The sequence below is a fragment of the Macrosteles quadrilineatus genome, unplaced genomic scaffold (assembly GCF_028750875.1).
Source record: "Macrosteles quadrilineatus isolate MER2022 unplaced genomic scaffold, UCM_ALF_1.0 Scaffold_1__1_contigs__length_201487025, whole genome shotgun sequence".
Classification (NCBI taxonomy): Eukaryota; Metazoa; Arthropoda; class Insecta; order Hemiptera; family Cicadellidae; genus Macrosteles; species Macrosteles quadrilineatus.
In genome coordinates, this window is record NW_026542594.1 from 177244968 (window position 1) to 177258722 (window position 13755).

Here is a 13755-nt window from a genome sequence, read left to right on the forward strand (position 1 = left end):
GGAAGACTTGAATCATCCTAATTCTTAAAATAATAATTTATCATTTGAATTTAGATCAAATATACTATTTTCATTACTACTTCCTTTTGAGACCTTTCCATCAAGAACTGATGTCCATAAATATGCACATCTAGATTGAATATTTTCTTTTACCTCCTTTCAAGTTTTGTCGGTACGACTGTTTCCCCGAAAAAATGATCACATTTGAACAGTGTACAAAAAATGTATAAACCCATTGAAAAAACAATTTATTATTTTATTTTATAACTCAACCTTAGTAAGGAGCTTCAGAAAGTTGAATTAATTACAGAAAATTGTGTTCAGTAAAAAAAATTAATATCAATTTTACGATGTTATCGAACTACAATTTTAGTTTTACAAATATAGTTTAAATAAACACTAGTTAAGGGAAATATTTGTTAATTATTAATAAGAATAATTTATTCAGAATTGTGAATAAAAATTGAAATATTGATATCTAAAGAGTTACAATTTGTTGTAGAATTTAATTTTCTTTTTACTTAGTTTTAAAAGTTTAGCTTAGTAATGTAAAGACAGAAAATGGTTTGTAAAATAATGCAGTCTAAAGATAACGAAATATATCAAAATCTTTGATAAATAAGCAATGCTATATAAAAGGTGTAGGTATTATTCGTTCAGGAAACGAATGATGCTTTTTCGAAACGTGATTATGTAATTTATTTAGAATGAAACAAAACAATACATATAGTAACACTTTAATACAACATGTACATAAAATAAAAAAACATTTGACATTAGTTCATTTATGAAGTTTAGAACCATTTTAAAATAATACTTTAATAAAACATGAAAAAATACTAACAATTATTTTATTCTTACATAAATTTGGAATGCAGCTTTTAGTTAAACGATTTTCATCGTCCGTATTTTTTTATGAGTTAAAATTATTATAAACACCATTATTTTTTTATGTTTTTAAACTTTACTCCATATAAAATTTTCTAAACTTACACTAAATTCCGTTTTGAAATAGAATGTACAACCTATTTGAAAAAAAGCTTAGACCTAAAATGCCTGTAAATATCATTTGTTGTGAATGGTTTATTTATTCAGAGTTTCAAAGAGTGAAACAATTAAAGTGAAACACGAGCTATAAAAACTACAGGTTTTTGTTAAAGCATTTGTTAAAGAAGAGACTTTAGATCTGTCAGCTGCAAAGCAAGTTTTTATTTAATACCACACTGTAGGAAACAAATGCAAAGGTTCTTTTACATTTTCAACCTAAAACACTAGGACATGTAAAAAATATAGCTTACCTACTAATGTTAATTAATATAACTGGTAATATTTAATATACTACATTGTAGTAATACCGGGGAGATGCAATGAGTTTATAGACTATGTATTTAATTTGGTTTGACTTTATTGGTTACAGTGTTGGTTGTAATTCGATTCACACAAATAAAATAATAGACCAGTTTATAGTTCATAGAATAACAAAGTTTTTATTACAATTTTACCAATTCACTTTCTAAACATTGCTCTCATAACGCTGTGATGTTTAATTTTATGAGACAAATAATGGCTACTTTGTTTTGTTGGAATGTGAAATATAAATGAAAATAATGATAAAAATAATTTTAAGGACAAACTTACTTTGACGTTTTACGGTTTGGAAATAGCTCCCATAGTATATTTGCAGAGCAATTTCAATGCAGGCAAAAATATTATTGTTTTAACTTTAGTCTAGTATCAGATAGCACGCTAGAGTAAAAAGTCACATTCATTTTTTAGTTACTCTTAACTTTATATTGAGTTTAAAAACAGATCATTTTAGACAAATCAGAACCAAAACACTTGAGACAAAGAGAAACTCATTTGCTACATAATAGACGATTAATTTACATTTTAATCCGATCCTAATTTCCTTTTAAGGTTCCTGTTACTCCAAATATACGGTTAGAGTAGAATTCAACATTATGAATTAGCTGCTGTGTTCATTATTTAGTTTTGGGTTTATTTTAAACTAAATATTAGTTTTATTTTAAATTTATCGATAGTATCTTTAGGTAGCAGAATCTTTTTACTTGATGGACATTTAAACAATGATACTAAAAAATATAAAATATATTATTGTAGCAATAAGTAATTTATTGAGAACTAAATTTAAAAAATAATAATGTTATAAATTTTATTTGTTTCTACACAATTACTTAGGTTTTTCGCATGTTAAAGTTTTATAATTTAATGAATTATTTTAAGAATCTGGACAAATTCACAGATGCATACAACCAATATACAAACGTTATACATATTAGTTCAATAGCAAAATTTACTACTCAGCTTAACAAAACATTTTCACTGTTTAGTTATTGCTGAAAAGTGTTTCGTGTTTCTGGCTGGAACTAGTAAAATGTTGTCCCTTATTGTGTTTGGATAGAAACGACGAAGAACACACAAACTCAACAGCCAGTCAACATTTGCATTTCCAAGTTTACAGTCAGTAGCAGAGAACATCTACACAGTGTGGCAGGAATCAACTATTAAACAGACTGCTTACATAACATAAAACTCATTTATGTTAAGCCTCCCTAGAATGTACAGTACGTAATTTTTATTTTAATACATCCATCACTTTTAAGGATACCTTCATTCTTTTATAAAAGTTAAATATACAACCCCACAAATTAAAGGCTAAAACCATGTCATTAAACAGCCAGATTAGCCGGATCGGTCCAACCCAAGCCAGGTAGTTAAAGACCTCTGTGAATACTTTGGGGCTCTTAGCTGATTAAGTTAATTTTCCACCCTTCGCCCTTACAAATCGTAACAATATTTCCCTTTCTTTTACCAAGTGTGAAATGGCCATAAATTAAATTTTCAGAATTTATTAGGGCATAATGTTTGTATAGTAATTGGAGTTGACTAATTGTAATAACTAAAATACTTGTTTAAATGTAACATGTATGTGTAAATATAATTAACAGGTTGTGGATTTAAAACCATCCTAAATGTAATGATTTCTTTAGATTTTTTATTGACTGGTGTTATTATTTATTTTCATAATATTTTCTACGACGTTTTATGTGTTTATCTAATAGTAAATGAAAAATACATCGTGTTCTTGCAAATTTAATTTCAAATTTACTTATCACTTTTTCCCTTACTAGAAATTCTCATTCATCCATCTTTAAGAGTTATTAGAATTTTTTTCTTTAAGATATTACTGTCACTGTCATTACATATCGATATTTCATTATTGACATGATCAATGAATTTAAATTTTTTGAACCCTCCACAACTTAGGGTATACTAAACATCAAATTGCAACAATAACCTTGGTTTAAATAATTATGAAAGATTGCAACAAATAGCAATAGTTGCAGTTTAAGTTAAATATAAAAAAAACATAAAATTATTCGAGAATTTGAACTATTTGTGAACTACGGACATTTCTGAAAAACTAAAATTGCAAAGAAATATCTTTGATTTCCCCAGGGAAAGTGTGTACTCTACAGCAGTCACATGAACAATAGATACGTACGATGGGAGTAAACGATCAATGGGATCTTCCACTTAGGTCTTCAACATAGTGTCATCGTGCTAGGAGGTCTAAAAAAGACAAAAGAAATATTAATTTTTAAACTGTATTAGGTTGAGAAATTATTTCACAAAACCGTGTTTATGATGGTATGCAGAACAATGTGCTTTCGGTAATCTGTTGTAAACTATAATGATTGAGATAGATTTTTTGTCTGATACCACTGGTAATACGCCATTAAATAGTGTTGAGCCTTGTTGTGGCGTACGTGGGAACTATAGATTTATACGAGAAAACCAGCCCTTACTAAAAAAAAAACAAAAAAAACCCCTCGTATCTAAATAGTTATAATGATGCAGACAAACAACTAATTTCCACTAATTTACAGTAAACAGGCAATATAGAATAAACTAATGTGTACTAAACCATGTAAACATCAAAGCTTTAAACGGCGTTATATATTTCGTTAACCTTTGCTTTACAAGAAAGATAGAATACAGGTTAATGTCAGTGATAAATGACGAGGCAATCGACCTTTTACATGAAACATTCTTTTACGTAAGATGAGTGTTTTTGTATTTCATCCTATTGAATAAAAATATTTATTTCATTACAAAATAAAGTATTCTAAAATTTTTAGCAGTTCTCGTGCACTGTTTCATAGATTACAATAAAATACGAACGTTTTAAATTTTGGTTTGAATTATACTCAACCACCACTACTTAGTTATGTAACCTCGTTCAAATGGCATAAAAAATTGTTTATCGCCCAGTTTTTGTTCCCCAATGAGGTAAAAAAACACATTAAAATATTATCGAAATTATATTTAAATGTGTTTGCTATGTATTATAGCATGATAACTGGGTATAGGGGTTCAGTAAATTATTGTACGCCTTTGATTTCTTTGATTGAGTAGATTCAAAACCAAAGTTGCTTTCATTACCAAATATTAGTGATGAATAGCTATATCAATCAAACTAATTTTATTATACATTAACCTTTGAAGGATATTTAGTTTACACGAAGTATGTTGCTAATTGAGCAAATTGGTTAAGTAATTCACTAAAATTATATAGATTATTGTAATTAACCATTGAATATTGTTTAGTCAAAAAACAATTTAGTAGCATTTTGATTTAACAATCAAAATTGGTAAAATTTATACATGAATTTGAAGGTATGAAAAGACACTAAACTTAAATTACAAGATCAAATCAAATAAAAATAAACTTTGGTTACAAAAATGATTACAGTTTTAACATACACACACTTCAGTGAAACAAAACATCTTACTTACAAAATTAAAATGATTTACATAAAAACTAAAAATAAGAACAAACTAGGTTTTTTATGGGTTCACTTAGATTTGTTGCATGTGTACTGTTTCTCTAACTCAGGTATATTCAATTTATTTGAGCTATTTTACCAATCTAATCCAAGAAGTTAAATGTACTGCAAGTAATTGAGAATTCTCTTTGTGATGTAGGATTTGGGTTGTCTATGAAACGGTCCGAGAACAATGCCAGGGAGTTAAGGCGTTCACGAGCAGTTAAACAATTCTACACCTTGGCAAACTTAGCATGCAATTTTGTAAAGTTGAGGATTCATTTATTGTTTAGTACTCACTAAAATACGTATCTGTGCCAATTGGTAATTATTGTTTAATACAGTAAATTGTATCATTGATGATACTTAGGCTTGGCAATTTCGTTCCTATAATTATAAATGTTTTGACTCTTCATGCTGCATACTTATCTGTATGTCTTGTATTTTACTTATGATCTACAAAATTATGTAAAAATAATGTACAACATAAGTATAACATTGTCCATAATTAATTACTTTTAAATTTCTGTTTTACTTATGTTTTTTGTTATGATTTATTATAGTCATATTTTTAAAAATGCATTTATATAAAGATCATGTAATTTACGTATTATATAACATTTAATACAATTATTGCAGCAACGATTTAAAACTAGAACTATAAATTTTTACTGTAACGATCTTGAAGAAAACTGCAAGAATTGAATCATCCCAATTCTTAAAATAATGATTTATCATTTGAATTAATTTTGATCAAATATACTATTTTAAGTACGACTTCCTTTTGAGACCTTTCCATCAAAAACTGAGGTCCGTAAATATGCACATCTAGATTGAATATTTTCTTTTACCTCCTTTCAAGTTCTGTCGGTTTGACTGTTTCCCCAAAAACATGTTCGCATTTGAACATTGTACAAACAATGTATAAAACCTTTGAAAAAATGTACTATTTTATTTAATAACTCAACCTTCGTAAGGAGCTTCAGAAAGTTTAATTAATTACCGAAAATTGTGTAAAATATTTTAAATATTGAACATCAATTATACGATAGGATTGAACTCTGTTTTTTTTCTACATTCAGTTGCGCAATTTAACAGGGCTACCCCTATAATAAATCTATTTAAAAACTTAATATTTGATCTGTAAAATACAAAATAATAAAAAGTATGGTAGTCCTATTCGATTGCGTAACCGAATGTAGAAAAAAAAACTGATACCTCGGTGTTTGGCAATTATATTTTAACAAGCAAAGGTTCATTTGATTTGGATTTAAGTTTTATATCATTTAGAGCTCAAAACAATGTTCTTAATATTTACGGTTTTCATGAAATTTGTTTATAAAATTTTAAATTGGTCACCATAATGAAACGGCTTGAAATATTGGAACAAAGTTTTGAAGCTTTTGTTGCCTTCTAAATTCCACGTTCATACATATTAAATTTTTTTTCCTTGACAAACGCTCAAGATATAAAATTATCCTCAAAATCACAAGCAGACCGACAAAAAGAAATATAAGCATTTTAGACCCATACTTAAATGATATTTTATTTTTGTCTTAGCACAAGGAACAAAATATGTCCAGACAATTTGGAAACACCCTGTATAAAAAGTATAGGTAGTAAGTAAGGTATAGTTTATTCCTTCAGGAAACAAACAATGCTTTCTTGATATTGTAATTATTATTATTATTTTTTTTTATAAATACGTATAATAACATTTTAATTATTTTCTTACCAAAACTTTGAATGTAGCTTGTAGTTAAACGATTTTAATCGTCCGTATTTTTTTTATGAGTAAAAATTATTATAAACACCATTATTTTTTTATGTTTTTAAACTTTACTCCATATAAAATTTTCAAAAATTACAGTAAATTCCGTTGTGAAATAGAATGTACAACCTATTTGAAGAAAAAAGCTTAGACCTAAAATGCCTATAAATAATATTTGTTTTGAATGTTTTATGATTTTGAGATAAAATAAATGTTTATTTATTCAGAGCTTTAAAGATCTTTAAAACTCTGAATGAGTGAAACAATTAAAGTGAAACACGAGTTATAAAAACTACAGGTTTTTGTTAAAGCATTTGTTAAAGAAGAGACTTTAGATCTGTCAGCTGCAAAGCAAGTTTTTATTTAATACCACACTGTAGAAACAAATGCAAAGGTTCTTTTACATTTTCAACCTAAAACACTAGGACATGTAAAAAATATAGCTTACCAACTAATGTTAATTAACATAACTGGTAATATTTAATATACTACATTGTAGTAATACCGGGGAGATGCAATGAGTTTATAGACTATGTATTTAATTTGGTTTGACTTTATTGGTTACAGTGTTGGTTGTAATTCGATTCACACAAATAAAATAATAGACCAGTTTATAGTTCATAGAATAACACAGTTTGCATTACCATTTTATTAATTTAATTTATAAACATTGCTCTCATAACATTGTATTGTTAAATTTTATAAGACAAATTAAGGCAAATTTGTTTTGTTAGACAGTGAAACAGAAATTAAAATAATTATCTATTAAATTAATATAAGAACAATGTTACTTTGACGTTTTACTGTTTAGAAATACCTAGCGTGCTCCCATGGTATATTTGCAGAGCAATTTCAATGCAGGCAAAATTATTATTGTTTAAACTTTTAGTCTAGTATCAGATAGCACGCTAGAGTAAAAATTCACATTCATTTTGCCGTTTTCCTATCCTAGAATGAAATTAATACGTTTAGATTATTCATACTCCAATATCAGTATTGTTTTATTTTCCATAAACCTATCCTGTATATGCGTATATTTTCTGTTATAACAACATATTATTTATTGTATTATTTATTAGGTGACCCCAATATTCTATCATTATCGAACAAGTATAACCTTGTAACAATTTACTTGGTACTGTTAGGGGAGCGAGCTGATGCTGGTACATTGGCAGAACTATAAACTTTAGTCCCTGATGTACCAATAATTCAAAAATACCAAATCACCAATGGATTTTTTCAAAGTGATAATTATTCGAAGTATTATTAAAAACTATCCTGGACCATCTTTAAAAATTTGCATTTTTAAAACATGCAAATTTAGTCCATTCATTAGGCCCTAATAGTGTTTTGAAATGTGTAATGTGTTACATATTTTCAATTTAGCTGTAAGATATAGTGCCTTATAAGGTACTTATTTAATAGGTGGAAAATTAGGTCAAGTAAGTGTTATTTTACTTATCTTTTGTGCCTCAGGTAAATTAATAACACGTACAATGCTGACCAAGAAGTTATTTATTATTGTTGTCTATAATATTATAATTGAAATACCAATACCTATAAATACTCTCAACTTGATGATGAGTTAAAACGGATAAATTTATATGAATGAGAGACAAAGCATTTGTAGAAAGAGAGACTCATTTGCTACATAATGATCAATAAATTTACTTTTTAATTCGATTCTATTTTCCTTAGTATCAGGTTTTCGTTGCTCTTAATATCAGTTTAGAGTGAAATTTATCAACGCATTTAGCCTCTCTATTCTTTATTTGTTTTGGGGTTATTTTAAAAAGAAAAAAATAATTGTTGATTAGACCTTGAGGTAGCATAATATTGTTTCTTGTGAATATCTTTGTATAAAATTACTTTATAAAATATACAGGGTGAATAAACAGTCAAAAAAATTTTGTTTTATCTACAAAAATGTCCTTTTGGTGGTCGTGCAATTTTAGCAGGAAGTATAATTTGATGATTTTGAAAATTATGAGTGTCCCCGAAAATGACAGCTACATTTTTTTCATGTAAACTCTCTTCAAGTGATACCTCATTTTTGAGTGTTTGCAACAACTTAAGGAATAATGCAAACCAAAGTTCGTTGTTATCTCTTCCCTATCCAAAAAGGTACACCATCAAATGTTTTACCTCTACTATTACATACATTTTCTTGTGTAAAAAAGGTAATTTTTCATTCCCTCTAACTTCTTATTACAGAGTTAATGAAGGAAAGTAATGTTTTGTGACATAATCCATCGATTTTAAAAGATTAAAGCGTTAAAAATGTTTAAAAATATTATAAGGACTTAAGTAGTCCTACATTGTTTATAATATATTTGTTTTGCCAAACAGAAAGGTCAACACTATATGTTTTGTCCCAAAACAGAGTTCAGGCCAAGAGGGACTGTGTAATACCTTTATAATCCACCACTAGTCCAACTGAGACGGTGTTGACTTGTGCAACAAGTTTATGAATGTAAAGTGCCACAAAATTTGCATAATGTAATATTTAAATGTAATATTTAGGCTGCAGAGTAATTTTAATATTTTTCTTTAAAATATAATAATTTAAAGGTTTTTTTTTCTCAAATAAACGATTTTCCTGTCAACGTAATGACACAGTCAATTCATGCAAATATATACAACTTGAAATCAATCATCATTAAGTATATGCTTTTTTTTAAACAATTACAGGTAAACTGTCCACTACAAGATGTAAACAAAAAATCTTTACTTGTACCGTTACCTTTCGTAATGGATACGTAGGCAAAGTAAAATATTTTTGCGCATTAATAGAGTAATTTGAAATGTTCAAAATATTTATCAGCTGTTTTTAATGTTGCATTTTGTTTCAACTCTCCAATAAGTTTTGGATATTAAGGCATGTTTAGAGGAAAACAAACTATTTTTAAAGTTGATTCATTTATATGTAAAGTACAAGTACTTTATTTATATTATTTGTATATGTAAGTATCTGATCATATGATGTTTTTTTTTTCAATTATCTAAGCTTTACTTCCCATTTAATATTTTAATTTTATTATACAAAAGATAACTTGTTAACAAGTGGGCACAACAGCTACTAATAATATACAATGTGTTCAACATATAAATAATAACAGTAACATAACCAAATAATCCAAATTAGAAAGTAAAACACTTAAATGAATCAACTGAATTAAAATAGTACCTTTTAGTTAGTAGGGTTTGCTAGCTATAATACATATTCAATTGAGATTTTAATCACAGCACTTACGTTATACTAAATCACCGTCCATGAAATTAATAAAACAAGTGTCTATTGTTTAGTTAGATTAACAATACCAGAACCATCTATGTATTTTAATTTGACTTGATTACAACTGTAAATTAATTAACATTGGCACTGCTATATCAATAAAGTAAATTGAAAACACAACATGATTTCCAATATGAATCATGCATTTTTGCAACTTCGTTGTAGTGGATATTTTTTTAATGTATCATCAAGTACAGTAATATTTTCCAGTTTTTCGTACCTCTAATTTGAGGTGCAAATCAACCTATGCTTAAATTGAGGGGTTTTCACTTACCACTCGTGTACTAACCATTAGATAAAAACCCCTGTTTCTTAAAAAAGTTGATTTTATGAGTACTATAGGTATATTCAGTAGTATACAGTTGTAAAATTTGTAAAAGCATATTAAACTGTTCTGAGACTTTTCTACGAACCTAAATACTCAGGAATCACAACCATACAAAATCTATAAATTGAACCGTCATAGGTCCAGTTGCATAGGTTTACAGTTGCAAAAAATACAAAAAGGCAGAAGAAATTACAAAGGGTATGATGTATAAGATAGAGCACATGGGTGTGGAGAAAAAAACGAAAGGAAGATAAAAGGAAATACCCCCGCCGCAGCAAACCTGCAGACTAAGCGAATTTCCATTTGACTGATTGGATTTACACTGAAATGTCTACTTAAAAATATAACATTTATTCTCTATTTAAATAGAATTAGTTTAACTAGTACTTAGGTTTGCTGCATCAGGGAGGGTAAAACTGTTTTTTTTTTTTTTTGTAAAACGTTAATAGTTAGTAAGAAATAAAAACATTTTCCAAATTTGATCAAAATATGTTCATAAACAAGCAAACTACACAATTTACTTATTCTCCTTAAGAATAACATAGAATTTTAAATTTACAACTTTTTGGAATTTTCTCCGTAACCATTAGGCGCATAATAATGCTTCAATATACTAAATTATTTGTTTTTTTAAGCTCTACAAAATGGTTTGGAAAGAAATTGCTAAATTTTATGTTTTTTGGGTCAAAAATGGAAAAAACCTATTTTTACTCCATAAAACCCCCCGTAAACCCCCGTTCCCACGGTCCGATCATGCTGGATCGCGAACTCGTTCAAATAAACGTAGGTTTACACGTTTGTACCAAATTTCATCAAAATCGGATCATTTTTGCTCGAGTTATCGTGCTAACGGACACACACATATATATATATATATATATATATATATATATATATATATATATATATATATATATATATATATGAATTCGAACGGATGGTGTTTTTGGCCTCTAGGGACCTCAAAATGAAAAAAAAATCGGTCCCGCGTCCAGGTCTTACCATGAGTACTACGGTAATAGCTTATTCCCTATATGGGAAATTCGCTAAAAGAGTCAACAGAGAGTAATTTTGGGGTTTTAATTATCATTCCAGCATGTTCCACTATTAAACATCATCAGCTTGCGTGCTTAGAATACAATGTTAAACACAATCAACACAAAAAAAATTATCTCTTAAATTTTATTGTTGAACAGATAATCTTTGTTTACTATTGGTAACTCCTACATCTATCTACATATTAATAATCAATACTTTTTAATTTTTGTTTAATCCAACGGATTGATTTCATATTAACTCTTGCCCAAAATTGGGATAAAAAGTCATTTCTAATGAATACATTATTAAAAGAAGTATACATTTTACAAAATGTTGTTACCAAGTAACGGATCTTCCGTCAGAACTTATGTCATGAGGAACCGATACATCATTTACCGTTACTTATGATTTATGATGATGTATTGCAAAGTAATGATATTCACTCTACTCATACGGGTTTGTCGTCACCTACTTAAATATGTTATTATTCGTGTTATATGATTTTATAATGGACATGGGGATAAGTTTACATTAAAATACGTTTGAGTAATATATTATCGTTGGGGAAAAATTCAGCACTGTAGGATTAAAAATATGTATTTTTATACTATAACATATGTGAATATTTTTAGTAAAAAAAAATTGTTACCAAATTCTTAAGTCATGGGCCTAGTTTATGGAGTTTTCTAAAAAAAAGAGAATTTTCAATCGAGAATCGATTCTAAATAGAATTTACTATAACATTCTCTTACTATCGGCAAAAGATATAATATTTTATGGCAAGAGTATCTTCTATTAGCGTACTATTGTCTTAATATGACTACATGTTTTCTAAGTCATATGCCTTTTTTTTAAATCCATATATTATTAAACACCAAAATAAATAAAAAATAACACACACACAATGAAACATCAAAATGAAAATTCATGTACAGTTAAAAGATTGTTATTTTTCTAATTAAACTGGCACACGTACAAGTACCACTTTCCCAACAAGCCTTTGAATGACACTTTCATGTCCTAAAAAAATGCGAATGGCGTAGACCATACAAAAACAGACACTGACGTCCCTGTATACATTAATATAAAATAACGGTGTATGGCTTATATCACTGCTAGAGCATATGATTTCTCTATATTTAAAACCAAGGGTAAAATTATATCATTAGTTTAAAACTTGTAAGATAATACTGTGGCTCTGTGATGTTTAATCTACCTGAAGCTAAACATTGGTCTAAGAAACAACAAATAAGGTTCTAATTGGGATAACACTATCCATTTGAATATCTTTCTTAAGGCTTTAAGGAATAAGTTTTAATATAAAGCCACTCGATGAAAATGTTTTTATCACATTCCTATTCAAGTGTGTTGTAAAGAAATATCCTTGAAATATGCCTAAACCATATACATACATATAAGGACAAATGCTTACTCTGAGCAAAGCTTAGCCACCGCGTGCTAAATATAAGGCATGTTATCGATGTAATTGCTAAATGTATTATCGTCACGCCATTCTCTCCCAGATAAAGTTTCCTCCGCCATGTTGGCAGCCAGGTGTGCAACATCGATAACTGTTGAATTGTTCTTCTCACGCCATTACATTGTGTTTACTCAACACCTTACGGTATCAGCTGTAGAAGATTTAGTTTTGATGTGTAACTAACTATTGTCCACTTTCTAATTTGAAATGCTCCTGACTACATTGCTACTGCATTTATTGTATTTCCTATTTAAGTTGTACTCTTATTTAAATGAAATCATCGATATCCTTATATATTGGTGAGATAAGTTTAGTTTCTGCTGAACTCCAATAACTTTGTATTAAATATATTTTATAGTTTATGTGAAATGGTTCTAAGAGAAGATTACATACAATTCAGGCTTAGGCATCTAACATACACTACGACAAATATTAAAATTTATTACATTAGACCGACAAAATCTTAAATGTTACATTCAAGATTTAAATCTATAATATTAATTATTGGGAAACCCAACTTCCAGCAGTTTAAAAGGATTCCATTTTGTAAGTTCAAAGTACTTTTCAAGATAAATATCATTTCCCTTCAAGGTGTTCTGACAGGTAATTAAAAGTCAACAGTCTTAAAATGATTTCTGTGGGGATTCGATCAGACCAGTTCATTTCATAAATCTTTAAAAAATCTTGATTCTTACTGATTTTCTTATAACCCAACAGAAACTGACACTAAAGTCTAAACTTTATAATAAAACTTTGTATTTTTGTTTTATTTTTAAACTGAATGCTATAATATTGCTCAACTAAACATTGAATTGGCTTTTGTTATCTTAAATCATTCCATACTCGATTTACATAAAGAATAATTGCTATGCACCTATGCGGAAATTAAACTAGCATTTTCTTAATCTATAATTGCAGGAGATTATTTGAATATTTAATACAAAGTAATAAGTTATTTAATTCTATCAACCACATTTAAATAGCAATATACAA